The sequence below is a fragment of the Schistocerca piceifrons genome, unplaced genomic scaffold (assembly GCF_021461385.2).
Source record: "Schistocerca piceifrons isolate TAMUIC-IGC-003096 unplaced genomic scaffold, iqSchPice1.1 HiC_scaffold_572, whole genome shotgun sequence".
Taxonomy (NCBI): domain Eukaryota; kingdom Metazoa; phylum Arthropoda; class Insecta; order Orthoptera; family Acrididae; genus Schistocerca; species Schistocerca piceifrons.
This window is the reverse complement of record NW_025728813.1, coordinates 194053-215973: the sequence shown is the minus strand read 5'-3', so window position 1 is coordinate 215973 and position 21921 is coordinate 194053. Positions and strand designations below refer to the sequence as shown.

Below are 21921 nucleotides of genomic sequence, written 5' to 3'. Positions count from 1 at the left end.
CCCAGCATCGGTGGTTCAGTGGTAGAATGCTCGCCTGCCACGCGGGCGGCCCGGGTTCGATTCCCGGCCGATGCATCATTTTGCTTTTCCCGCGATGATGCTGCCGCGTGGCTTGAGCGCTTGAGATGCACGATCCACAAGAATGTGTAGCTGGATTTCCCTTGAGAAGGACCGAGAACGCAGCACTCGCGGGTCCCCACTAGGACGCTCGCATCATGTTCTACAGACTAGCGTCGGCCTGGCCTCACAAGTTGCCGGGTCCGGGTGCCTCCGAGGCTCTGAACTTTAACGACAAGGAGTGCTGCCTATCGTTGCAACAGCTGCAGCAGCACCGCAATCAACTGGGCCGGCAGTGCACGTGTAGCAACAGAACACGTTATCCAGGAAGTACAGTGTCTCTACGTCTAATATTGGGTACGGCATTTACCCAGTTTGCAGGACAAGCGGTGCACCCGTGCCTCGGTAGCGCAGTAGGCAGCGCGTAAGTCTCATAATCTTAAGGTCGTGAGTTCGATCCTCACCCGGGGCATTTAATTTTCTGTGACTGATGGTGGTGCTGTTGCTAGGGCGCCAACGTATTTCTTGTTTGTTATCCACAACGTTTCAACGCTTCAGCGGGAAAATGTTTACTTCCTGTTATTGCTACTTACAGCTTCCCTTTTCCTCTTCTCCCAGCAGAGCATGAAGCCAAAAGCATTGCTCTGCGACGTTTGAGGTGCGCGCCTTGCCAGTCACTATGTGCAAAGATGCTCGCAAAGAGAGAGGGGCGCCGACGCGGCACTCGACACGAAATGCGACAAGCGACCGTACGAACGGTCCAACGAAACGGCCGCATCCGGTGTGGTCTAGTGGCTAGGATACCTGGCTTTCACCCAGGAGGCCCGGGTTCGATTCCCGGTACCGGAACGGAATTTTTTCCACACGAATCGTGACAGGTTTGAGCTGTCCGAGCGGCCGTTTCCCGTCCTGCTCGCAATATAGCTACTGTTTCGTGACCGTCAGCAGAATATAGACTAGGGAAGCAGACACACGACGACCATAGAAATGGTGTATGGCTTCATGCCACCTGTTTCCAGCGTAGGGCTGAGCAACTGCATCTGCCGAGGCCCGTTAGCTCAGTTGGTTAGAGCGTCGTGCTAATAACGCGAAGGTCGTGGGTTCGATCCCCCCACGGGCCACTACTCTTTTACTACTACGAAAAGGCAGCGCCGATTTCAGCTGGCGAGTGTGATGACCAGAAGATCATCACCCTGCGTGGAAGTTGACAGAGGATCCGAACCCGACTCGTCGGGAAGCGCTGCAGCATTCACTCGGCAATGGCCATAATATCTTGAATACACTGGTTCTCAACCGATAAAGAGAAAATGAAAGAAAATGTCCGATTGCCGATGCGTAACAACTTTGGCCCTTGTCAGTACTTGGGCGGGTGAGCGCATGGGAACACAGGGCACTATTTGCTCTTTTACTTCCTATTTTTGTTTCTCCTTTGTTTTCGGAGCTACAGCCCGATTCGGTCAGGGAGACGCCACCGTGAAATGAAGGGGGCGTGCTGTGTGTCTATCGCCTCGCCTCTCCTTAGCTCTCTCAGTCGTTTCTCGTGCTTGTCGTTTTGATAAAGGCCGATTTGAGAGCGTCAGCTCTCGCGTCAGCTGAGCAAAGTCGAGACAAGTCGAGACACACTAAGGGCTGGTATGCAGCGAGTAAGAGGGCGAAAAAACAATAATTTAAGAGCGCGTGGCAAAAGTACTCATACGCGAAATTAAAAGCCTGCTGCGGTGGCCGGGAATCGAACCCGGATCAACTGCTTGGAAGGCAACTATGCTGACCATTACACCACCACCGCACAAGCGGGCGCCGCGCGTCCGCGCTGTGTCGGCTTCCCGCCAGTCGGCAGCGGCGGAAGGTGATCGTACCTGGCAGGCGCATTTCGAGGCAGGCTAGGGGAGCACATCCAGACGCATTCGGACAGCGTATCCGCGCACATTTCGCATCCTTTGGCAAGAGTTGGGCGCCGGCGACGCAAGAGTACGCAGAGGACCGCGTTCTGGCGGCATTTTTAAGCAGTGCAGTGCAGGATTCAGCGTCTGCAGCATCTTTCCCACAGAATGCTACGGCGCTTGACGGCAGTCCCACTTTCCCTTGAGACATCTGCTCGGGAAGCAGCGTCAAGTTACCGCTGGCCCCAGCATCGGTGGTTCAGTGGTAGAATGCTCGCCTGCCACGCGGGCGGCCCGGGTTCGATTCCCGGCCGATGCATCATTTTGCTTTTCCCGCGATGATGCTGCCGCGTGGCTTGAGCGCTTGAGATGCACGATCCACAAGAATGTGTAGCTGGATTTCCCTTGAGAAGGACCGAGAACGCAGCACTCGCGGGTCCCCACTAGGACGCTCGCATCATGTTCTACAGACTAGCGTCGGCCTGGCCTCACAAGTTGCCGGGTCCGGGTGCCTCCGAGGCTCTGAACTTTAACGACAAGGAGTGCTGCCTATCGTTGCAACAGCTGCAGCAGCACCGCAATCAACTGGGCCGGCAGTGCACGTGTAGCAACAGAACACGTTATCCAGGAAGTACAGTGTCTCTACGTCTAATATTGGGTACGGCATTTACCCAGTTTGCAGGACAAGCGGTGCACCCGTGCCTCGGTAGCGCAGTAGGCAGCGCGTAAGTCTCATAATCTTAAGGTCGTGAGTTCGATCCTCACCCGGGGCATTTAATTTTCTGTGACTGATGGTGGTGCTGTTGCTAGGGCGCCAACGTATTTCTTGTTTGTTATCCACAACGTTTCAACGCTTCAGCGGGAAAATGTTTACTTCCTGTTATTGCTACTTACAGCTTCCCTTTTCCTCTTCTCCCAGCAGAGCATGAAGCCAAAAGCATTGCTCTGCGACGTTTGAGGTGCGCGCCTTGCCAGTCACTATGTGCAAAGATGCTCGCAAAGAGAGAGGGGCGCCGACGCGGCACTCGACACGAAATGCGACAAGCGACCGTACGAACGGTCCAACGAAACGGCCGCATCCGGTGTGGTCTAGTGGCTAGGATACCTGGCTTTCACCCAGGAGGCCCGGGTTCGATTCCCGGTACCGGAACGGAATTTTTTCCACACGAATCGTGACAGGTTTGAGCTGTCCGAGCGGCCGTTTCCCGTCCTGCTCGCAATATAGCTACTGTTTCGTGACCGTCAGCAGAATATAGACTAGGGAAGCAGACACACGACGACCATAGAAATGGTGTATGGCTTCATGCCACCTGTTTCCAGCGTAGGGCTGAGCAACTGCATCTGCCGAGGCCCGTTAGCTCAGTTGGTTAGAGCGTCGTGCTAATAACGCGAAGGTCGTGGGTTCGATCCCCCCACGGGCCACTACTCTTTTACTACTACGAAAAGGCAGCGCCGATTTCAGCTGGCGAGTGTGATGACCAGAAGATCATCACCCTGCGTGGAAGTTGACAGAGGATCCGAACCCGACTCGTCGGGAAGCGCTGCAGCATTCACTCGGCAATGGCCATAATATCTTGAATACACTGGTTCTCAACCGATAAAGAGAAAATGAAAGAAAATGTCCGATTGCCGATGCGTAACAACTTTGGCCCTTGTCAGTACTTGGGCGGGTGAGCGCATGGGAACACAGGGCACTATTTGCTCTTTTACTTCCTATTTTTGTTTCTCCTTTGTTTTCGGAGCTACAGCCCGATTCGGTCAGGGAGACGCCACCGTGAAATGAAGGGGGCGTGCTGTGTGTCTATCGCCTCGCCTCTCCTTAGCTCTCTCAGTCGTTTCTCGTGCTTGTCGTTTTGATAAAGGCCGATTTGAGAGCGTCAGCTCTCGCGTCAGCTGAGCAAAGTCGAGACAAGTCGAGACACACTAAGGGCTGGTATGCAGCGAGTAAGAGGGCGAAAAAACAATAATTTAAGAGCGCGTGGCAAAAGTACTCATACGCGAAATTAAAAGCCTGCTGCGGTGGCCGGGAATCGAACCTGGATCAACTGCTTGGAAGGCAACTATGCTGACCATTACACCACCACCGCACAAGCGGGCGCCGCGCGTCCGCGCTGTGTCGGCTTCCCGCCAGTCGGCAGCGGCGGAAGGTGATCGTACCTGGCAGGCGCATTTCGAGGCAGGCTAGGGGAGCACATCCAGACGCATTCGGACAGCGTATCCGCGCACATTTCGCATCCTTTGGCAAGAGTTGGGCGCCGGCGACGCAAGAGTACGCAGAGGACCGCGTTCTGGCGGCATTTTTAAGCAGTGCAGTGCAGGATTCAGCGTCTGCAGCATCTTTCCCACAGAATGCTACGGCGCTTGACGGCAGTCCCACTTTCCCTTGAGACATCTGCTCGGGAAGCAGCGTCAAGTTACCGCTGGCCCCAGCATCGGTGGTTCAGTGGTAGAATGCTCGCCTGCCACGCGGGCGGCCCGGGTTCGATTCCCGGCCGATGCATCATTTTGCTTTTCCCGCGATGATGCTGCCGCGTGGCTTGAGCGCTTGAGATGCACGATCCACAAGAATGTGTAGCTGGATTTCCCTTGAGAAGGACCGAGAACGCAGCACTCGCGGGTCCCCACTAGGACGCTCGCATCATGTTCTACAGACTAGCGTCGGCCTGGCCTCACAAGTTGCCGGGTCCGGGTGCCTCCGAGGCTCTGAACTTTAACGACAAGGAGTGCTGCCTATCGTTGCAACAGCTGCAGCAGCACCGCAATCAACTGGGCCGGCAGTGCACGTGTAGCAACAGAACACGTTATCCAGGAAGTACAGTGTCTCTACGTCTAATATTGGGTACGGCATTTACCCAGTTTGCAGGACAAGCGGTGCACCCGTGCCTCGGTAGCGCAGTAGGCAGCGCGTAAGTCTCATAATCTTAAGGTCGTGAGTTCGATCCTCACCCGGGGCATTTAATTTTCTGTGACTGATGGTGGTGCTGTTGCTAGGGCGCCAACGTATTTCTTGTTTGTTATCCACAACGTTTCAACGCTTCAGCGGGAAAATGTTTACTTCCTGTTATTGCTACTTACAGCTTCCCTTTTCCTCTTCTCCCAGCAGAGCATGAAGCCAAAAGCATTGCTCTGCGACGTTTGAGGTGCGCGCCTTGCCAGTCACTATGTGCAAAGATGCTCGCAAAGAGAGAGGGGCGCCGACGCGGCACTCGACACGAAATGCGACAAGCGACCGTACGAACGGTCCAACGAAACGGCCGCATCCGGTGTGGTCTAGTGGCTAGGATACCTGGCTTTCACCCAGGAGGCCCGGGTTCGATTCCCGGTACCGGAACGGAATTTTTTCCACACGAATCGTGACAGGTTTGAGCTGTCCGAGCGGCCGTTTCCCGTCCTGCTCGCAATATAGCTACTGTTTCGTGACCGTCAGCAGAATATAGACTAGGGAAGCAGACACACGACGACCATAGAAATGGTGTATGGCTTCATGCCACCTGTTTCCAGCGTAGGGCTGAGCAACTGCATCTGCCGAGGCCCGTTAGCTCAGTTGGTTAGAGCGTCGTGCTAATAACGCGAAGGTCGTGGGTTCGATCCCCCCACGGGCCACTACTCTTTTACTACTACGAAAAGGCAGCGCCGATTTCAGCTGGCGAGTGTGATGACCAGAAGATCATCACCCTGCGTGGAAGTTGACAGAGGATCCGAACCCGACTCGTCGGGAAGCGCTGCAGCATTCACTCGGCAATGGCCATAATATCTTGAATACACTGGTTCTCAACCGATAAAGAGAAAATGAAAGAAAATGTCCGATTGCCGATGCGTAACAACTTTGGCCCTTGTCAGTACTTGGGCGGGTGAGCGCATGGGAACACAGGGCACTATTTGCTCTTTTACTTCCTATTTTTGTTTCTCCTTTGTTTTCGGAGCTACAGCCCGATTCGGTCAGGGAGACGCCACCGTGAAATGAAGGGGGCGTGCTGTGTGTCTATCGCCTCGCCTCTCCTTAGCTCTCTCAGTCGTTTCTCGTGCTTGTCGTTTTGATAAAGGCCGATTTGAGAGCGTCAGCTCTCGCGTCAGCTGAGCAAAGTCGAGACAAGTCGAGACACACTAAGGGCTGGTATGCAGCGAGTAAGAGGGCGAAAAAACAATAATTTAAGAGCGCGTGGCAAAAGTACTCATACGCGAAATTAAAAGCCTGCTGCGGTGGCCGGGAATCGAACCCGGATCAACTGCTTGGAAGGCAACTATGCTGACCATTACACCACCACCGCACAAGCGGGCGCCGCGCGTCCGCGCTGTGTCGGCTTCCCGCCAGTCGGCAGCGGCGGAAGGTGATCGTACCTGGCAGGCGCATTTCGAGGCAGGCTAGGGGAGCACATCCAGACGCATTCGGACAGCGTATCCGCGCACATTTCGCATCCTTTGGCAAGAGTTGGGCGCCGGCGACGCAAGAGTACGCAGAGGACCGCGTTCTGGCGGCATTTTTAAGCAGTGCAGTGCAGGATTCAGCGTCTGCAGCATCTTTCCCACAGAATGCTACGGCGCTTGACGGCAGTCCCACTTTCCCTTGAGACATCTGCTCGGGAAGCAGCGTCAAGTTACCGCTGGCCCCAGCATCGGTGGTTCAGTGGTAGAATGCTCGCCTGCCACGCGGGCGGCCCGGGTTCGATTCCCGGCCGATGCATCATTTTGCTTTTCCCGCGATGATGCTGCCGCGTGGCTTGAGCGCTTGAGATGCACGATCCACAAGAATGTGTAGCTGGATTTCCCTTGAGAAGGACCGAGAACGCAGCACTCGCGGGTCCCCACTAGGACGCTCGCATCATGTTCTACAGACTAGCGTCGGCCTGGCCTCACAAGTTGCCGGGTCCGGGTGCCTCCGAGGCTCTGAACTTTAACGACAAGGAGTGCTGCCTATCGTTGCAACAGCTGCAGCAGCACCGCAATCAACTGGGCCGGCAGTGCACGTGTAGCAACAGAACACGTTATCCAGGAAGTACAGTGTCTCTACGTCTAATATTGGGTACGGCATTTACCCAGTTTGCAGGACAAGCGGTGCACCCGTGCCTCGGTAGCGCAGTAGGCAGCGCGTAAGTCTCATAATCTTAAGGTCGTGAGTTCGATCCTCACCCGGGGCATTTAATTTTCTGTTACTGATGGTGGTGCTGTTGCTAGGGCGCCAACGTATTTCTTGTTTGTTATCCACAACGTTTCAACGCTTCAGCGGGAAAATGTTTACTTCCTGTTATTGCTACTTACAGCTTCCCTTTTCCTCTTCTCCCAGCAGAGCATGAAGCCAAAAGCATTGCTCTGCGACGTTTGAGGTGCGCGCCTTGCCAGTCACTATGTGCAAAGATGCTCGCAAAGAGAGAGGGGCGCCGACGCGGCACTCGACACGAAATGCGACAAGCGACCGTACGAACGGTCCAACGAAACGGCCGCATCCGGTGTGGTCTAGTGGCTAGGATACCTGGCTTTCACCCAGGAGGCCCGGGTTCGATTCCCGGTACCGGAACGGAATTTTTTCCACACGAATCGTGACAGGTTTGAGCTGTCCGAGCGGCCGTTTCCCGTCCTGCTCGCAATATAGCTACTGTTTCGTGACCGTCAGCAGAATATAGACTAGGGAAGCAGACACACGACGACCATAGAAATGGTGTATGGCTTCATGCCACCTGTTTCCAGCGTAGGGCTGAGCAACTGCATCTGCCGAGGCCCGTTAGCTCAGTTGGTTAGAGCGTCGTGCTAATAACGCGAAGGTCGTGGGTTCGATCCCCCCACGGGCCACTACTCTTTTACTACTACGAAAAGGCAGCGCCGATTTCAGCTGGCGAGTGTGATGACCAGAAGATCATCACCCTGCGTGGAAGTTGACAGAGGATCCGAACCCGACTCGTCGGGAAGCGCTGCAGCATTCACTCGGCAATGGCCATAATATCTTGAATACACTGGTTCTCAACCGATAAAGAGAAAATGAAAGAAAATGTCCGATTGCCGATGCGTAACAACTTTGGCCCTTGTCAGTACTTGGGCGGGTGAGCGCATGGGAACACAGGGCACTATTTGCTCTTTTACTTCCTATTTTTGTTTCTCCTTTGTTTTCGGAGCTACAGCCCGATTCGGTCAGGGAGACGCCACCGTGAAATGAAGGGGGCGTGCTGTGTGTCTATCGCCTCGCCTCTCCTTAGCTCTCTCAGTCGTTTCTCGTGCTTGTCGTTTTGATAAAGGCCGATTTGAGAGCGTCAGCTCTCGCGTCAGCTGAGCAAAGTCGAGACAAGTCGAGACACACTAAGGGCTGGTATGCAGCGAGTAAGAGGGCGAAAAAACAATAATTTAAGAGCGCGTGGCAAAAGTACTCATACGCGAAATTAAAAGCCTGCTGCGGTGGCCGGGAATCGAACCTGGATCAACTGCTTGGAAGGCAACTATGCTGACCATTACACCACCACCGCACAAGCGGGCGCCGCGCGTCCGCGCTGTGTCGGCTTCCCGCCAGTCGGCAGCGGCGGAAGGTGATCGTACCTGGCAGGCGCATTTCGAGGCAGGCTAGGGGAGCACATCCAGACGCATTCGGACAGCGTATCCGCGCACATTTCGCATCCTTTGGCAAGAGTTGGGCGCCGGCGACGCAAGAGTACGCAGAGGACCGCGTTCTGGCGGCATTTTTAAGCAGTGCAGTGCAGGATTCAGCGTCTGCAGCATCTTTCCCACAGAATGCTACGGCGCTTGACGGCAGTCCCACTTTCCCTTGAGACATCTGCTCGGGAAGCAGCGTCAAGTTACCGCTGGCCCCAGCATCGGTGGTTCAGTGGTAGAATGCTCGCCTGCCACGCGGGCGGCCCGGGTTCGATTCCCGGCCGATGCATCATTTTGCTTTTCCCGCGATGATGCTGCCGCGTGGCTTGAGCGCTTGAGATGCACGATCCACAAGAATGTGTAGCTGGATTTCCCTTGAGAAGGACCGAGAACGCAGCACTCGCGGGTCCCCACTAGGACGCTCGCATCATGTTCTACAGACTAGCGTCGGCCTGGCCTCACAAGTTGCCGGGTCCGGGTGCCTCCGAGGCTCTGAACTTTAACGACAAGGAGTGCTGCCTATCGTTGCAACAGCTGCAGCAGCACCGCAATCAACTGGGCCGGCAGTGCACGTGTAGCAACAGAACACGTTATCCAGGAAGTACAGTGTCTCTACGTCTAATATTGGGTACGGCATTTACCCAGTTTGCAGGACAAGCGGTGCACCCGTGCCTCGGTAGCGCAGTAGGCAGCGCGTAAGTCTCATAATCTTAAGGTCGTGAGTTCGATCCTCACCCGGGGCATTTAATTTTCTGTGACTGATGGTGGTGCTGTTGCTAGGGCGCCAACGTATTTCTTGTTTGTTATCCACAACGTTTCAACGCTTCAGCGGGAAAATGTTTACTTCCTGTTATTGCTACTTACAGCTTCCCTTTTCCTCTTCTCCCAGCAGAGCATGAAGCCAAAAGCATTGCTCTGCGACGTTTGAGGTGCGCGCCTTGCCAGTCACTATGTGCAAAGATGCTCGCAAAGAGAGAGGGGCGCCGACGCGGCACTCGACACGAAATGCGACAAGCGACCGTACGAACGGTCCAACGAAACGGCCGCATCCGGTGTGGTCTAGTGGCTAGGATACCTGGCTTTCACCCAGGAGGCCCGGGTTCGATTCCCGGTACCGGAACGGAATTTTTTCCACACGAATCGTGACAGGTTTGAGCTGTCCGAGCGGCCGTTTCCCGTCCTGCTCGCAATATAGCTACTGTTTCGTGACCGTCAGCAGAATATAGACTAGGGAAGCAGACACACGACGACCATAGAAATGGTGTATGGCTTCATGCCACCTGTTTCCAGCGTAGGGCTGAGCAACTGCATCTGCCGAGGCCCGTTAGCTCAGTTGGTTAGAGCGTCGTGCTAATAACGCGAAGGTCGTGGGTTCGATCCCCCCACGGGCCACTACTCTTTTACTACTACGAAAAGGCAGCGCCGATTTCAGCTGGCGAGTGTGATGACCAGAAGATCATCACCCTGCGTGGAAGTTGACAGAGGATCCGAACCCGACTCGTCGGGAAGCGCTGCAGCATTCACTCGGCAATGGCCATAATATCTTGAATACACTGGTTCTCAACCGATAAAGAGAAAATGAAAGAAAATGTCCGATTGCCGATGCGTAACAACTTTGGCCCTTGTCAGTACTTGGGCGGGTGAGCGCATGGGAACACAGGGCACTATTTGCACTTTTACTTCCTATTTTTGTTTCTCCTTTGTTTTCGGAGCTACAGCCCGATTCGGTCAGGGAGACGCCACCGTGAAATGAAGGGGGCGTGCTGTGTGTCTATCGCCTCGCCTCTCCTTAGCTCTCTCAGTCGTTTCTCGTGCTTGTCGTTTTGATAAAGGCCGATTTGAGAGCGTCAGCTCTCGCGTCAGCTGAGCAAAGTCGAGACAAGTCGAGACACACTAAGGGCTGGTATGCAGCGAGTAAGAGGGCGAAAAAACAATAATTTAAGAGCGCGTGGCAAAAGTACTCATACGCGAAATTAAAAGCCTGCTGCGGTGGCCGGGAATCGAACCCGGATCAACTGCTTGGAAGGCAACTATGCTGACCATTACACCACCACCGCACAAGCGGGCGCCGCGCGTCCGCGCTGTGTCGGCTTCCCGCCAGTCGGCAGCGGCGGAAGGTGATCGTACCTGGCAGGCGCATTTCGAGGCAGGCTAGGGGAGCACATCCAGACGCATTCGGACAGCGTATCCGCGCACATTTCGCATCCTTTGGCAAGAGTTGGGCGCCGGCGACGCAAGAGTACGCAGAGGACCGCGTTCTGGCGGCATTTTTAAGCAGTGCAGTGCAGGATTCAGCGTCTGCAGCATCTTTCCCACAGAATGCTACGGCGCTTGACGGCAGTCCCACTTTCCCTTGAGACATCTGCTCGGGAAGCAGCGTCAAGTTACCGCTGGCCCCAGCATCGGTGGTTCAGTGGTAGAATGCTCGCCTGCCACGCGGGCGGCCCGGGTTCGATTCCCGGCCGATGCATCATTTTGCTTTTCCCGCAATGATGCTGCCGCGTGGCTTGAGCGCTTGAGATGCACGATCCACAAGAATGTGTAGCTGGATTTCCCTTGAGAAGGACCGAGAACGCAGCACTCGCGGGTCCCCACTAGGACGCTCGCATCATGTTCTACAGACTAGCGTCGGCCTGGCCTCACAAGTTGCCGGGTCCGGGTGCCTCCGAGGCTCTGAACTTTAACGACAAGGAGTGCTGCCTATCGTTGCAACAGCTGCAGCAGCACCGCAATCAACTGGGCCGGCAGTGCACGTGTAGCAACAGAACACGTTATCCAGGAAGTACAGTGTCTCTACGTCTAATATTGGGTACGGCATTTACCCAGTTTGCAGGACAAGCGGTGCACCCGTGCCTCGGTAGCGCAGTAGGCAGCGCGTAAGTCTCATAATCTTAAGGTCGTGAGTTCGATCCTCACCCGGGGCATTTAATTTTCTGTGACTGATGGTGGTGCTGTTGCTAGGGCGCCAACGTATTTCTTGTTTGTTATCCACAACGTTTCAACGCTTCAGCGGGAAAATGTTTACTTCCTGTTATTGCTACTTACAGCTTCCCTTTTCCTCTTCTCCCAGCAGAGCATGAAGCCAAAAGCATTGCTCTGCGACGTTTGAGGTGCGCGCCTTGCCAGTCACTATGTGCAAAGATGCTCGCAAAGAGAGAGGGGCGCCGACGCGGCACTCGACACGAAATGCGACAAGCGACCGTACGAACGGTCCAACGAAACGGCCGCATCCGGTGTGGTCTAGTGGCTAGGATACCTGGCTTTCACCCAGGTGGCCGGGGTTCGATTCCCGGTACCGGAACGGAATTTTTTCCACACGAATCGTGACAGGTTTGGGCTGTCCGAGCGGCCGTTTCCCGTCCTGCTCGCAATATAGCTACTGTTTCGTGACCGTCAGCAGAATATAGACTAGGGAAGCAGACACACGACGACCATAGAAATGGTGTATGGCTTCATTCCACCTGTTTCCAGCGTAGGGCTGAGCAACTGCATCTGCCGAGGCCCGTTAGCTCAGTTGGTTAGAGCGTCGTGCTAATAACGCGAAGGTCGTGGGTTCGATCCCCCCACGGGCCACTACTCTTTTACTACTACGAAAAGGCAGCGCCGATTTCAGCTGGCGAGTGTGATGACCAGAAGATCATCACCCTGCGTGGAAGTTGACAGAGGATCCGAACCCGACTCGTCGGGAAGCGCTGCAGCATTCACTCGGCAATGGCCATAATATCTTGAATACACTGGTTCTCAACCGATAAAGAGAAAATGAAAGAAAATGTCCGATTGCCGATGCGTAACAACTTTGGCCCTTGTCAGTACTTGGGCGGGTGAGCGCATGGGAACACAGGGCACTATTTGCACTTTTACTTCCTATTTTTGTTTCTCCTTTGTTTTCGGAGCTACAGCCCGATTCGGTCAGGGAGACGCCACCGTGAAATGAAGGGGGCGTGCTGTGTGTCTATCGCCTCGCCTCTCCTTAGCTCTCTCAGTCGTTTCTCGTGCTTGTCGTTTTGATAAAGGCCGATTTGAGAGCGTCAGCTCTCGCGTCAGCTGAGCAAAGTCGAGACAAGTCGAGACACACTAAGGGCTGGTATGCAGCGAGTAAGAGGGCGAAAAAACAATAATTTAAGAGCGCGTGGCAAAAGTACTCATACGCGAAATTAAAAGCCTGCTGCGGTGGCCGGGAATCGAACCCGGATCAACTGCTTGGAAGGCAACTATGCTGACCATTACACCACCACCGCACAAGCGGGCGCCGCGCGTCCGCGCTGTGTCGGCTTCCCGCCAGTCGGCAGCGGCGGAAGGTGATCGTACCTGGCAGGCGCATTTCGAGGCAGGCTAGGGGAGCACATCCAGACGCATTCGGACAGCGTATCCGCGCACATTTCGCATCCTTTGGCAAGAGTTGGGCGCCGGCGACGCAAGAGTACGCAGAGGACCGCGTTCTGGCGGCATTTTTAAGCAGTGCAGTGCAGGATTCAGCGTCTGCAGCATCTTTCCCACAGAATGCTACGGCGCTTGACGGCAGTCCCACTTTCCCTTGAGACATCTGCTCGGGAAGCAGCGTCAAGTTACCGCTGGCCCCAGCATCGGTGGTTCAGTGGTAGAATGCTCGCCTGCCACGCGGGCGGCCCGGGTTCGATTCCCGGCCGATGCATCATTTTGCTTTTCCCGCAATGATGCTGCCGCGTGGCTTGAGCGCTTGAGATGCACGATCCACAAGAATGTGTAGCTGGATTTCCCTTGAGAAGGACCGAGAACGCAGCACTCGCGGGTCCCCACTAGGACGCTCGCATCATGTTCTACAGACTAGCGTCGGCCTGGCCTCACAAGTTGCCGGGTCCGGGTGCCTCCGAGGCTCTGAACTTTAACGACAAGGAGTGCTGCCTATCGTTGCAACAGCTGCAGCAGCACCGCAATCAACTGGGCCGGCAGTGCACGTGTAGCAACAGAACACGTTATCCAGGAAGTACAGTGTCTCTACGTCTAATATTGGGTACGGCATTTACCCAGTTTGCAGGACAAGCGGTGCACCCGTGCCTCGGTAGCGCAGTAGGCAGCGCGTAAGTCTCATAATCTTAAGGTCGTGAGTTCGATCCTCACCCGGGGCATTTAATTTTCTGTGACTGATGGTGGTGCTGTTGCTAGGGCGCCAACGTATTTCTTGTTTGTTATCCACAACGTTTCAACGCTTCAGCGGGAAAATGTTTACTTCCTGTTATTGCTACTTACAGCTTCCCTTTTCCTCTTCTCCCAGCAGAGCATGAAGCCAAAAGCATTGCTCTGCGACGTTTGAGGTGCGCGCCTTGCCAGTCACTATGTGCAAAGATGCTCGCAAAGAGAGAGGGGCGCCGACGCGGCACTCGACACGAAATGCGACAAGCGACCGTACGAACGGTCCAACGAAACGGCCGCATCCGGTGTGGTCTAGTGGCTAGGATACCTGGCTTTCACCCAGGTGGCCGGGGTTCGATTCCCGGTACCGGAACGGAATTTTTTCCACACGAATCGTGACAGGTTTGGGCTGTCCGAGCGGCCGTTTCCCGTCCTGCTCGCAATATAGCTACTGTTTCGTGACCGTCAGCAGAATATAGACTAGGGAAGCAGACACACGACGACCATAGAAATGGTGTATGGCTTCATTCCACCTGTTTCCAGCGTAGGGCTGAGCAACTGCATCTGCCGAGGCCCGTTAGCTCAGTTGGTTAGAGCGTCGTGCTAATAACGCGAAGGTCGTGGGTTCGATCCCCCCACGGGCCACTACTCTTTTACTACTACGAAAAGGCAGCGCCGATTTCAGCTGGCGAGTGTGATGACCAGAAGATCATCACCCTGCGTGGAAGTTGACAGAGGATCCGAACCCGACTCGTCGGGAAGCGCTGCAGCATTCACTCGGCAATGGCCATAATATCTTGAATACACTGGTTCTCAACCGATAAAGAGAAAATGAAAGAAAATGTCCGATTGCCGATGCGTAACAACTTTGGCCCTTGTCAGTACTTGGGCGGGTGAGCGCATGGGAACACAGGGCACTATTTGCACTTTTACTTCCTATTTTTGTTTCTCCTTTGTTTTCGGAGCTACAGCCCGATTCGGTCAGGGAGACGCCACCGTGAAATGAAGGGGGCGTGCTGTGTGTCCATCGCCTCGCCTCTCCTTAGCTCTCTCAGTCGTTTCTCGTGCTTGTCGTTTTGATAAAGGCCGATTTGAGAGCGTCAGCTCTCGCGTCAGCTGAGCAAAGTCGAGACAAGTCGAGACACACTAAGGGCTGGTATGCAGCGAGTAAGAGGGCGAAAAAACAATAATTTAAGAGCGCGTGGCAAAAGTACTCATACGCGAAATTAAAAGCCCGCTGCGGTGGCCGGGAATCGAACCCGGATCAACTGCTTGGAAGGCAACTATGCTGACCATTACACCACCACCGCACAAGCGAGCGCCGCGCGTCCGCGCTGTGTCGGCTTCCCGCCAGTCGGCAGCGGCGGAAGGTGATCGTACCTGGCAGGCGCATTTCGAGGCAGGCTAGGGGAGCACATCCAGACGCATTCGGACAGCGTATCCGCGCACATTTCGCATCCTTTGGCAAGAGTTGGGCGCCGGCGACGCAAGAGTACGCAGAGGACCGCGTTCTGGCGGCATTTTTAAGCAGTGCAGTGCAGGATTCAGCGTCTGCAGCATCTTTCCCACAGAATGCTACGGCGCTTGACGGCAGTCCCACTTTCCCTTGAGACATCTGCTCGGGAAGCAGCGTCAAGTTACCGCTGGCCCCAGCATCGGTGGTTCAGTGGTAGAATGCTCGCCTGCCACGCGGGCGGCCCGGGTTCGATTCCCGGCCGATGCATCATTTTGCTTTTCCCGCGATGATGCTGCCGCGTGGCTTGAGCGCTTGAGATGCACGATCCACAAGAATGTGTAGCTGGATTTCCCTTGAGAAGGACCGAGAACGCAGCACTCGCGGGTCCCCACTAGGACGCTCGCATCATGTTCTACAGACTAGCGTCGGCCTGGCCTCACAAGTTGCCGGGTCCGGGTGCCTCCGAGGCTCTGAACTTTAACGACAAGGAGTGCTGCCTATCGTTGCAACAGCTGCAGCAGCACCGCAATCAACTGGGCCGGCAGTGCACGTGTAGCAACAGAACACGTTATCCAGGAAGTACAGTGTCTCTACGTCTAATATTGGGTACGGCATTTACCCAGTTTGCAGGACAAGCGGTGCACCCGTGCCTCGGTAGCGCAGTAGGCAGCGCGTAAGTCTCATAATCTTAAGGTCGTGAGTTCGATCCTCACCCGGGGCATTTAATTTTCTGTGACTGATGGTGGTGCTGTTGCTAGGGCGCCAACGTATTTCTTGTTTGTTATCCACAACGTTTCAACGCTTCAGCGGGAAAATGTTTACTTCCTGTTATTGCTACTTACAGCTTCCCTTTTCCTCTTCTCCCAGCAGAGCATGAAGCCAAAAGCATTGCTCTGCGACGTTTGAGGTGCGCGCCTTGCCAGTCACTATGTGCAAAGATGCTCGCAAAGAGAGAGGGGCGCCGACGCGGCACTCGACACGAAATGCGACAAGCGACCGTACGAACGGTCGAACGAAACGGCCGCATCCGGTGTGGTCTAGTGGCTAGGATACCTGGCTTTCACCCAGGTGGCCGGGGTTCGATTCCCGGTACCGGAACGGAATTTTTTCCACACGAATCGTGACAGGTTTGGGCTGTCCGAGCGGCCGTTTCCCGTCCTGCTCGCAATATAGCTACTGTTTCGTGACCGTCAGCAGAATATAGACTAGGGAAGCAGACACACGACGACCATAGAAATGGTGTATGGCTTCATGCCACCTGTTTCCAGCGTAGGGCTGAGCAACTGCATCTGCCGAGGCCCGTTAGCTCAGTTGGTTAGAGCGTCGTGCTAATAACGCGAAGGTCGTGGGTTCGATCCCCCCACGGGCCACTACTCTTTTACTACTACGAAAAGGCAGCGCCGATTTCAGCTGGCGAGTGTGATGACCAGAAGATCATCACCCTGCGTGGAAGTTGACAGAGGATCCGAACCCGACTCGTCGGGAAGCGCTGCAGCATTCACTCGGCAATGGCCATAATATCTTGAATACACTGGTTCTCAACCGATAAAGAGAAAATGAAAGAAAATGTCCGATTGCCGATGCGTAACAACTTTGGCCCTTGTCAGTACTTGGGCGGGTGAGCGCATGGGAACACAGGGCACTATTTGCACTTTTACTTCCTATTTTTGTTTCTCCTTTGTTTTCGGAGCTACAGCCCGATTCGGTCAGGGAGACGCCACCGTGAAATGAAGGGGGCGTGCTGTGTGTCTATCGCCTCGCCTCTCCTTAGCTCTCTCAGTCGTTTCTCGTGCTTGTCGTTTTGATAAAGGCCGATTTGAGAGCGTCAGCTCTCGCGTCAGCTGAGCAAAGTCGAGACAAGTCGAGACACACTAAGGGCTGGTATGCAGCGAGTAAGAGGGCGAAAAAACAATAATTTAAGAGCGCGTGGCAAAAGTACTCATACGCGAAATTAAAAGCCTGCTGCGGTGGCCGGGAATCGAACCCGGATCAACTGCTTGGAAGGCAACTATGCTGACCATTACACCACCACCGCACAAGCGGGCGCCGCGCGTCCGCGCTGTGTCGGCTTCCCGCCAGTCGGCAGCGGCGGAAGGTGATCGTACCTGGCAGGCGCATTTCGAGGCAGGCTAGGGGAGCACATCCAGACGCATTCGGACAGCGTATCCGCGCACATTTCGCATCCTTTGGCAAGAGTTGGGCGCCGGCGACGCAAGAGTACGCAGAGGACCGCGTTCTGGCGGCATTTTTAAGCAGTGCAGTGCAGGATTCAGCGTCTGCAGCATCTTTCCCACAGAATGCTACGGCGCTTGACGGCAGTCCCACTTTCCCTTGAGACATCTGCTCGGGAAGCAGCGTCAAGTTACCGCTGGCCCCAGCATCGGTGGTTCAGTGGTAGAATGCTCGCCTGCCACGCGGGCGGCCCGGGTTCGATTCCCGGCCGATGCATCATTTTGCTTTTCCCGCGATGATGCTGCCGCGTGGCTTGAGCGCTTGAGATGCACGATCCACAAGAATGTGTAGCTGGATTTCCCTTGAGAAGGACCGAGAACGCAGCACTCGCGGGTCCCCACTAGGACGCTCGCATCATGTTCTACAGACTAGCGTCGGCCTGGCCTCACAAGTTGCCGGGTCCGGGTGCCTCCGAGGCTCTGAACTTTAACGACAAGGAGTGCTGCCTATCGTTGCAACAGCTGCAGCAGCACCGCAATCAACTGGGCCGGCAGTGCACGTGTAGCAACAGAACACGTTATCCAGGAAGTACAGTGTCTCTACGTCTAATATTGGGTACGGCATTTACCCAGTTTGCAGGACAAGCGGTGCACCCGTGCCTCGGTAGCGCAGTAGGCAGCGCGTAAGTCTCATAATCTTAAGGTCGTGAGTTCGATCCTCACCCGGGGCATTTAATTTTCTGTGACTGATGGTGGTGCTGTTGCTAGGGCGCCAACGTATTTCTTGTTTGTTATCCACAACGTTTCAACGCTTCAGCGGGAAAATGTTTACTTCCTGTTATTGCTACTTACAGCTTCCCTTTTCCTCTTCTCCCAGCAGAGCATGAAGCCAAAAGCATTGCTCTGCGACGTTTGAGGTGCGCGCCTTGCCAGTCACTATGTGCAAAGATGCTCGCAAAGAGAGAGGGGCGCCGACGCGGCACTCGACACGAAATGCGACAAGCGACCGTACGAACGGTCGAACGAAACGGCCGCATCCGGTGTGGTCTAGTGGCTAGGATACCTGGCTTTCACCCAGGTGGCCGGGGTTCGATTCCCGGTACCGGAACGGAATTTTTTCCACACGAATCGTGACAGGTTTGGGCTGTCCGAGCGGCCGTTTCCCGTCCTGCTCGCAATATAGCTACTGTTTCGTGACCGTCAGCAGAATATAGACTAGGGAAGCAGACACACGACGACCATAGAAATGGTGTATGGCTTCATGCCACCTGTTTCCAGCGTAGGGCTGAGCAACTGCATCTGCCGAGGCCCGTTAGCTCAGTTGGTTAGAGCGTCGTGCTAATAACGCGAAGGTCGTGGGTTCGATCCCCCCACGGGCCACTACTCTTTTACTACTACGAAAAGGCAGCGCCGATTTCAGCTGGCGAGTGTGATGACCAGAAGATCATCACCCTGCGTGGAAGTTGACAGAGGATCCGAACCCGACTCGTCGGGAAGCGCTGCAGCATTCACTCGGCAATGGCCATAATATCTTGAATACACTGGTTCTCAACCGATAAAGAGAAAATGAAAGAAAATGTCCGATTGCCGATGCGTAACAACTTTGGCCCTTGTCAGTACTTGGGCGGGTGAGCGCATGGGAACACAGGGCACTATTTGCACTTTTACTTCCTATTTTTGTTTCTCCTTTGTTTTCGGAGCTACAGCCCGATTCGGTCAGGGAGACGCCACCGTGAAATGAAGGGGGCGTGCTGTGTGTCTATCGCCTCGCCTCTCCTTAGCTCTCTCAGTCGTTTCTCGTGCTTGTCGTTTTGATAAAGGCCGATTTGAGAGCGTCAGCTCTCGCGTCAGCTGAGCAAAGTCGAGACAAGTCGAGACACACTAAGGGCTGGTATGCAGCGAGTAAGAGGGCGAAAAAACAATAATTTAAGAGCGCGTGGCAAAAGTACTCATACGCGAAATTAAAAGCCTGCTGCGGTGGCCGGGAATCGAACCCGGATCAACTGCTTGGAAGGCAACTATGCTGACCATTACACCACCACCGCACAAGCGGGCGCCGCGCGTCCGCGCTGTGTCGGCTTCCCGCCAGTCGGCAGCGGCGGAAGGTGATCGTACCTGGCAGGCGCATTTCGAGGCAGGCTAGGGGAGCACATCCAGACGCATTCGGACAGCGTATCCGCGCACATTTCGCATCCTTTGGCAAGAGTTGGGCGCCGGCGACGCAAGAGTACGCAGAGGACCGCGTTCTGGCGGCATTTTTAAGCAGTGCAGTGCAGGATTCAGCGTCTGCAGCATCTTTCCCACAGAATGCTACGGCGCTTGACGGCAGTCCCACTTTCCCTTGAGACATCTGCTCGGGAAGCAGCGTCAAGTTACCGCTGGCCCCAGCATCGGTGGTTCAGTGGTAGAATGCTCGCCTGCCACGCGGGCGGCCCGGGTTCGATTCCCGGCCGATGCATCATTTTGCTTTTCCCGCGATGATGCTGCCGCGTGGCTTGAGCGCTTGAGATGCACGATCCACAAGAATGTGTAGCTGGATTTCCCTTGAGAAGGACCGAGAACGCAGCACTCGCGGGTCCCCACTAGGACGCTCGCATCATGTTCTACAGACTAGCGTCGGCCTGGCCTCACAAGTTGCCGGGTCCGGGTGCCTCCGAGGCTCTGAACTTTAACGACAAGGAGTGCTGCCTATCGTTGCAACAGCTGCAGCAGCACCGCAATCAACTGGGCCGGCAGTGCACGTGTAGCAACAGAACACGTTATCCAGGAAGTACAGTGTCTCTACGTCTAATATTGGGTACGGCATTTACCCAGTTTGCAGGACAAGCGGTGCACCCGTGCCTCGGTAGCGCAGTAGGCAGCGCGTAAGTCTCATAATCTTAAGGTCGTGAGTTCGATCCTCACCCGGGGCATTTAATTTTCTGTGACTGATGGTGGTGCTGTTGCTAGGGCGCCAACGTATTTCTTGTTTGTTATCCACAACGTTTCAACGCTTCAGCGGGAAAATGTTTACTTCCTGTTATTGCTACTTACAGCTTCCCTTTTCCTCTTCTCCCAGCAGAGCATGAAGCCAAAAGCATTGCTCTGCGACGTTTGAGGTGCGCGCCTTGCCAGTCACTATGTGCAAAGATGCTCGCAAAGAGAGAGGGGCGCCGACGCGGCACTCGACACGAAATGCGACAAGCGACCGTACGAACGGTCCAACGAAACGGCCGCATCCGGTGTGGTCTAGTGGCTAGGATACCTGGCTTTCACCCAGGAGGCCCGGGTTCGATTCCCGGTACCGGAACGGAATTTTTTCCACACGAATCGTGACAGGTTTGAGCTGTCCGAGCGGCCGTTTCCCGTCCTGCTCGCAATATAGCTACTGTTTCGTGACCGTCAGCAGAATATAGACTAGGGAAGCAGACACACGACGACCATAGAAATGGTGTATGGCTTCATGCCACCTGTTTCCAGCGTAGGGCTGAGCAACTGCATCTGCCGAGGCCCGTTAGCTCAGTTGGTTAGAGCGTCGTGCTAATAACGCGAAGGTCGTGGGTTCGATCCCCCCACGGGCCACTACTCTTTTACTACTACGAAAAGGCAGCGCCGATTTCAGCTGGCGAGTGTGATGACCAGAAGATCATCACCCTGCGTGGAAGTTGACAGAGGATCCGAACCCGACTCGTCGGGAAGCGCTGCAGCATTCACTCGGCAATGGCCATAATATCTTGAATACACTGGTTCTCAACCGATAAAGAGAAAATGAAAGAAAATGTCCGATTGCCGATGCGTAACAACTTTGGCCCTTGTCAGTACTTGGGCGGGTGAGCGCATGGGAACACAGGGCACTATTTGCACTTTTACTTCCTATTTTTGTTTCTCCTTTGTTTTCGGAGCTACAGCCCGATTCGGTCAGGGAGACGCCACCGTGAAATGAAGGGGGCGTGCTGTGTGTCTATCGCCTCGCCTCTCCTTAGCTCTCTCAGTCGTTTCTCGTGCTTGTCGTTTTGATAAAGGCCGATTTGAGAGCGTCAGCTCTCGCGTCAGCTGAGCAAAGTCGAGACAAGTCGAGACACACTAAGGGCTGGTATGCAGCGAGTAAGAGGGCGAAAAAACAATAATTTAAGAGCGCGTGGCAAAAGTACTCATACGCGAAATTAAAAGCCTGCTGCGGTGGCCGGGAATCGAACCCGGATCAACTGCTTGGAAGGCAACTATGCTGACCATTACACCACCACCGCACAAGCGGGCGCCGCGCGTCCGCGCTGTGTCGGCTTCCCGCCAGTCGGCAGCGGCGGAAGGTGATCGTACCTGGCAGGCGCATTTCGAGGCAGGCTAGGGGAGCACATCCAGACGCATTCGGACAGCGTATCCGCGCACATTTCGCATCCTTTGGCAAGAGTTGGGCGCCGGCGACGCAAGAGTACGCAGAGGACCGCGTTCTGGCGGCATTTTTAAGCAGTGCAGTGCAGGATTCAGCGTCTGCAGCATCTTTCCCACAGAATGCTACGGCGCTTGACGGCAGTCCCACTTTCCCTTGAGACATCTGCTCGGGAAGCAGCGTCAAGTTACCGCTGGCCCCAGCATCGGTGGTTCAGTGGTAGAATGCTCGCCTGCCACGCGGGCGGCCCGGGTTCGATTCCCGGCCGATGCATCATTTTGCTTTTCCCGCGATGATGCTGCCGCGTGG

At 55.0% G+C, this 21921-nt stretch overlaps 51 non-coding genes across 51 annotated transcripts; 41 read left to right on the top strand and 10 right to left on the bottom strand.

Moving 5' to 3' along the window:
* The first annotated feature begins 4 nt into the window (after nt 1–4).
* Trnag-gcc lies at nt 5–75 on the top strand. Its single transcript has one exon. It is a non-coding gene; the product is annotated as a tRNA-Gly (tRNA).
* A 381-nt stretch (nt 76–456) lies between these two features.
* Trnam-cau lies at nt 457–529 on the top strand. Its single transcript has one exon. It is a non-coding gene; the product is annotated as a tRNA-Met (tRNA).
* Nucleotides 530–834: 305 nt separating this feature from the next.
* On the top strand, nt 835–906 carry Trnae-uuc. The gene has a single exon. It is a non-coding gene; the product is annotated as a tRNA-Glu (tRNA).
* Nucleotides 907–1104: 198 nt separating this feature from the next.
* Trnai-aau lies at nt 1105–1178 on the top strand. Its single transcript has one exon. It is a non-coding gene; the product is annotated as a tRNA-Ile (tRNA).
* A 593-nt stretch (nt 1179–1771) lies between these two features.
* On the bottom strand, nt 1772–1843 carry Trnag-ucc. The gene has a single exon. It is a non-coding gene; the product is annotated as a tRNA-Gly (tRNA).
* A 342-nt stretch (nt 1844–2185) lies between these two features.
* Trnag-gcc lies at nt 2186–2256 on the top strand. The gene has a single exon. It is a non-coding gene; the product is annotated as a tRNA-Gly (tRNA).
* A 381-nt stretch (nt 2257–2637) lies between these two features.
* On the top strand, nt 2638–2710 carry Trnam-cau. The gene has a single exon. It is a non-coding gene; the product is annotated as a tRNA-Met (tRNA).
* Nucleotides 2711–3015: 305 nt separating this feature from the next.
* On the top strand, nt 3016–3087 carry Trnae-uuc. Its single transcript has one exon. It is a non-coding gene; the product is annotated as a tRNA-Glu (tRNA).
* Nucleotides 3088–3285: 198 nt separating this feature from the next.
* Nucleotides 3286–3359, top strand: Trnai-aau. The gene has a single exon. It is a non-coding gene; the product is annotated as a tRNA-Ile (tRNA).
* A 593-nt stretch (nt 3360–3952) lies between these two features.
* On the bottom strand, nt 3953–4024 carry Trnag-ucc. The gene has a single exon. It is a non-coding gene; the product is annotated as a tRNA-Gly (tRNA).
* A 342-nt stretch (nt 4025–4366) lies between these two features.
* Trnag-gcc lies at nt 4367–4437 on the top strand. Its single transcript has one exon. It is a non-coding gene; the product is annotated as a tRNA-Gly (tRNA).
* A 381-nt stretch (nt 4438–4818) lies between these two features.
* On the top strand, nt 4819–4891 carry Trnam-cau. Its single transcript has one exon. It is a non-coding gene; the product is annotated as a tRNA-Met (tRNA).
* Nucleotides 4892–5196: 305 nt separating this feature from the next.
* Trnae-uuc lies at nt 5197–5268 on the top strand. Its single transcript has one exon. It is a non-coding gene; the product is annotated as a tRNA-Glu (tRNA).
* A 198-nt stretch (nt 5269–5466) lies between these two features.
* Trnai-aau lies at nt 5467–5540 on the top strand. Its single transcript has one exon. It is a non-coding gene; the product is annotated as a tRNA-Ile (tRNA).
* Nucleotides 5541–6133: 593 nt separating this feature from the next.
* On the bottom strand, nt 6134–6205 carry Trnag-ucc. The gene has a single exon. It is a non-coding gene; the product is annotated as a tRNA-Gly (tRNA).
* A 342-nt stretch (nt 6206–6547) lies between these two features.
* Nucleotides 6548–6618, top strand: Trnag-gcc. Its single transcript has one exon. It is a non-coding gene; the product is annotated as a tRNA-Gly (tRNA).
* Nucleotides 6619–6999: 381 nt separating this feature from the next.
* On the top strand, nt 7000–7072 carry Trnam-cau. Its single transcript has one exon. It is a non-coding gene; the product is annotated as a tRNA-Met (tRNA).
* A 305-nt stretch (nt 7073–7377) lies between these two features.
* On the top strand, nt 7378–7449 carry Trnae-uuc. The gene has a single exon. It is a non-coding gene; the product is annotated as a tRNA-Glu (tRNA).
* A 198-nt stretch (nt 7450–7647) lies between these two features.
* Nucleotides 7648–7721, top strand: Trnai-aau. Its single transcript has one exon. It is a non-coding gene; the product is annotated as a tRNA-Ile (tRNA).
* A 593-nt stretch (nt 7722–8314) lies between these two features.
* Trnag-ucc lies at nt 8315–8386 on the bottom strand. The gene has a single exon. It is a non-coding gene; the product is annotated as a tRNA-Gly (tRNA).
* Nucleotides 8387–8728: 342 nt separating this feature from the next.
* Nucleotides 8729–8799, top strand: Trnag-gcc. Its single transcript has one exon. It is a non-coding gene; the product is annotated as a tRNA-Gly (tRNA).
* A 381-nt stretch (nt 8800–9180) lies between these two features.
* On the top strand, nt 9181–9253 carry Trnam-cau. The gene has a single exon. It is a non-coding gene; the product is annotated as a tRNA-Met (tRNA).
* Nucleotides 9254–9558: 305 nt separating this feature from the next.
* Trnae-uuc lies at nt 9559–9630 on the top strand. Its single transcript has one exon. It is a non-coding gene; the product is annotated as a tRNA-Glu (tRNA).
* A 198-nt stretch (nt 9631–9828) lies between these two features.
* Nucleotides 9829–9902, top strand: Trnai-aau. Its single transcript has one exon. It is a non-coding gene; the product is annotated as a tRNA-Ile (tRNA).
* A 593-nt stretch (nt 9903–10495) lies between these two features.
* Trnag-ucc lies at nt 10496–10567 on the bottom strand. Its single transcript has one exon. It is a non-coding gene; the product is annotated as a tRNA-Gly (tRNA).
* Nucleotides 10568–10909: 342 nt separating this feature from the next.
* Trnag-gcc lies at nt 10910–10980 on the top strand. Its single transcript has one exon. It is a non-coding gene; the product is annotated as a tRNA-Gly (tRNA).
* Nucleotides 10981–11361: 381 nt separating this feature from the next.
* On the top strand, nt 11362–11434 carry Trnam-cau. The gene has a single exon. It is a non-coding gene; the product is annotated as a tRNA-Met (tRNA).
* A 305-nt stretch (nt 11435–11739) lies between these two features.
* On the top strand, nt 11740–11811 carry Trnae-uuc. Its single transcript has one exon. It is a non-coding gene; the product is annotated as a tRNA-Glu (tRNA).
* Nucleotides 11812–12009: 198 nt separating this feature from the next.
* On the top strand, nt 12010–12083 carry Trnai-aau. Its single transcript has one exon. It is a non-coding gene; the product is annotated as a tRNA-Ile (tRNA).
* Nucleotides 12084–12676: 593 nt separating this feature from the next.
* On the bottom strand, nt 12677–12748 carry Trnag-ucc. Its single transcript has one exon. It is a non-coding gene; the product is annotated as a tRNA-Gly (tRNA).
* Nucleotides 12749–13090: 342 nt separating this feature from the next.
* On the top strand, nt 13091–13161 carry Trnag-gcc. The gene has a single exon. It is a non-coding gene; the product is annotated as a tRNA-Gly (tRNA).
* Nucleotides 13162–13542: 381 nt separating this feature from the next.
* Nucleotides 13543–13615, top strand: Trnam-cau. Its single transcript has one exon. It is a non-coding gene; the product is annotated as a tRNA-Met (tRNA).
* Nucleotides 13616–13920: 305 nt separating this feature from the next.
* Trnae-uuc lies at nt 13921–13992 on the top strand. Its single transcript has one exon. It is a non-coding gene; the product is annotated as a tRNA-Glu (tRNA).
* Nucleotides 13993–14190: 198 nt separating this feature from the next.
* Trnai-aau lies at nt 14191–14264 on the top strand. The gene has a single exon. It is a non-coding gene; the product is annotated as a tRNA-Ile (tRNA).
* A 593-nt stretch (nt 14265–14857) lies between these two features.
* Trnag-ucc lies at nt 14858–14929 on the bottom strand. Its single transcript has one exon. It is a non-coding gene; the product is annotated as a tRNA-Gly (tRNA).
* Nucleotides 14930–15271: 342 nt separating this feature from the next.
* On the top strand, nt 15272–15342 carry Trnag-gcc. Its single transcript has one exon. It is a non-coding gene; the product is annotated as a tRNA-Gly (tRNA).
* A 381-nt stretch (nt 15343–15723) lies between these two features.
* Nucleotides 15724–15796, top strand: Trnam-cau. Its single transcript has one exon. It is a non-coding gene; the product is annotated as a tRNA-Met (tRNA).
* A 305-nt stretch (nt 15797–16101) lies between these two features.
* On the top strand, nt 16102–16173 carry Trnae-uuc. The gene has a single exon. It is a non-coding gene; the product is annotated as a tRNA-Glu (tRNA).
* Nucleotides 16174–16371: 198 nt separating this feature from the next.
* On the top strand, nt 16372–16445 carry Trnai-aau. The gene has a single exon. It is a non-coding gene; the product is annotated as a tRNA-Ile (tRNA).
* A 593-nt stretch (nt 16446–17038) lies between these two features.
* On the bottom strand, nt 17039–17110 carry Trnag-ucc. The gene has a single exon. It is a non-coding gene; the product is annotated as a tRNA-Gly (tRNA).
* Nucleotides 17111–17452: 342 nt separating this feature from the next.
* On the top strand, nt 17453–17523 carry Trnag-gcc. Its single transcript has one exon. It is a non-coding gene; the product is annotated as a tRNA-Gly (tRNA).
* A 381-nt stretch (nt 17524–17904) lies between these two features.
* On the top strand, nt 17905–17977 carry Trnam-cau. The gene has a single exon. It is a non-coding gene; the product is annotated as a tRNA-Met (tRNA).
* A 305-nt stretch (nt 17978–18282) lies between these two features.
* On the top strand, nt 18283–18354 carry Trnae-uuc. The gene has a single exon. It is a non-coding gene; the product is annotated as a tRNA-Glu (tRNA).
* A 198-nt stretch (nt 18355–18552) lies between these two features.
* Trnai-aau lies at nt 18553–18626 on the top strand. Its single transcript has one exon. It is a non-coding gene; the product is annotated as a tRNA-Ile (tRNA).
* Nucleotides 18627–19219: 593 nt separating this feature from the next.
* Nucleotides 19220–19291, bottom strand: Trnag-ucc. Its single transcript has one exon. It is a non-coding gene; the product is annotated as a tRNA-Gly (tRNA).
* Nucleotides 19292–19633: 342 nt separating this feature from the next.
* On the top strand, nt 19634–19704 carry Trnag-gcc. The gene has a single exon. It is a non-coding gene; the product is annotated as a tRNA-Gly (tRNA).
* A 381-nt stretch (nt 19705–20085) lies between these two features.
* Trnam-cau lies at nt 20086–20158 on the top strand. The gene has a single exon. It is a non-coding gene; the product is annotated as a tRNA-Met (tRNA).
* Nucleotides 20159–20463: 305 nt separating this feature from the next.
* Trnae-uuc lies at nt 20464–20535 on the top strand. Its single transcript has one exon. It is a non-coding gene; the product is annotated as a tRNA-Glu (tRNA).
* Nucleotides 20536–20733: 198 nt separating this feature from the next.
* Nucleotides 20734–20807, top strand: Trnai-aau. The gene has a single exon. It is a non-coding gene; the product is annotated as a tRNA-Ile (tRNA).
* A 593-nt stretch (nt 20808–21400) lies between these two features.
* Nucleotides 21401–21472, bottom strand: Trnag-ucc. The gene has a single exon. It is a non-coding gene; the product is annotated as a tRNA-Gly (tRNA).
* A 342-nt stretch (nt 21473–21814) lies between these two features.
* Trnag-gcc lies at nt 21815–21885 on the top strand. The gene has a single exon. It is a non-coding gene; the product is annotated as a tRNA-Gly (tRNA).
* The last annotated feature ends 36 nt before the right edge of the window (nt 21886–21921 follow it).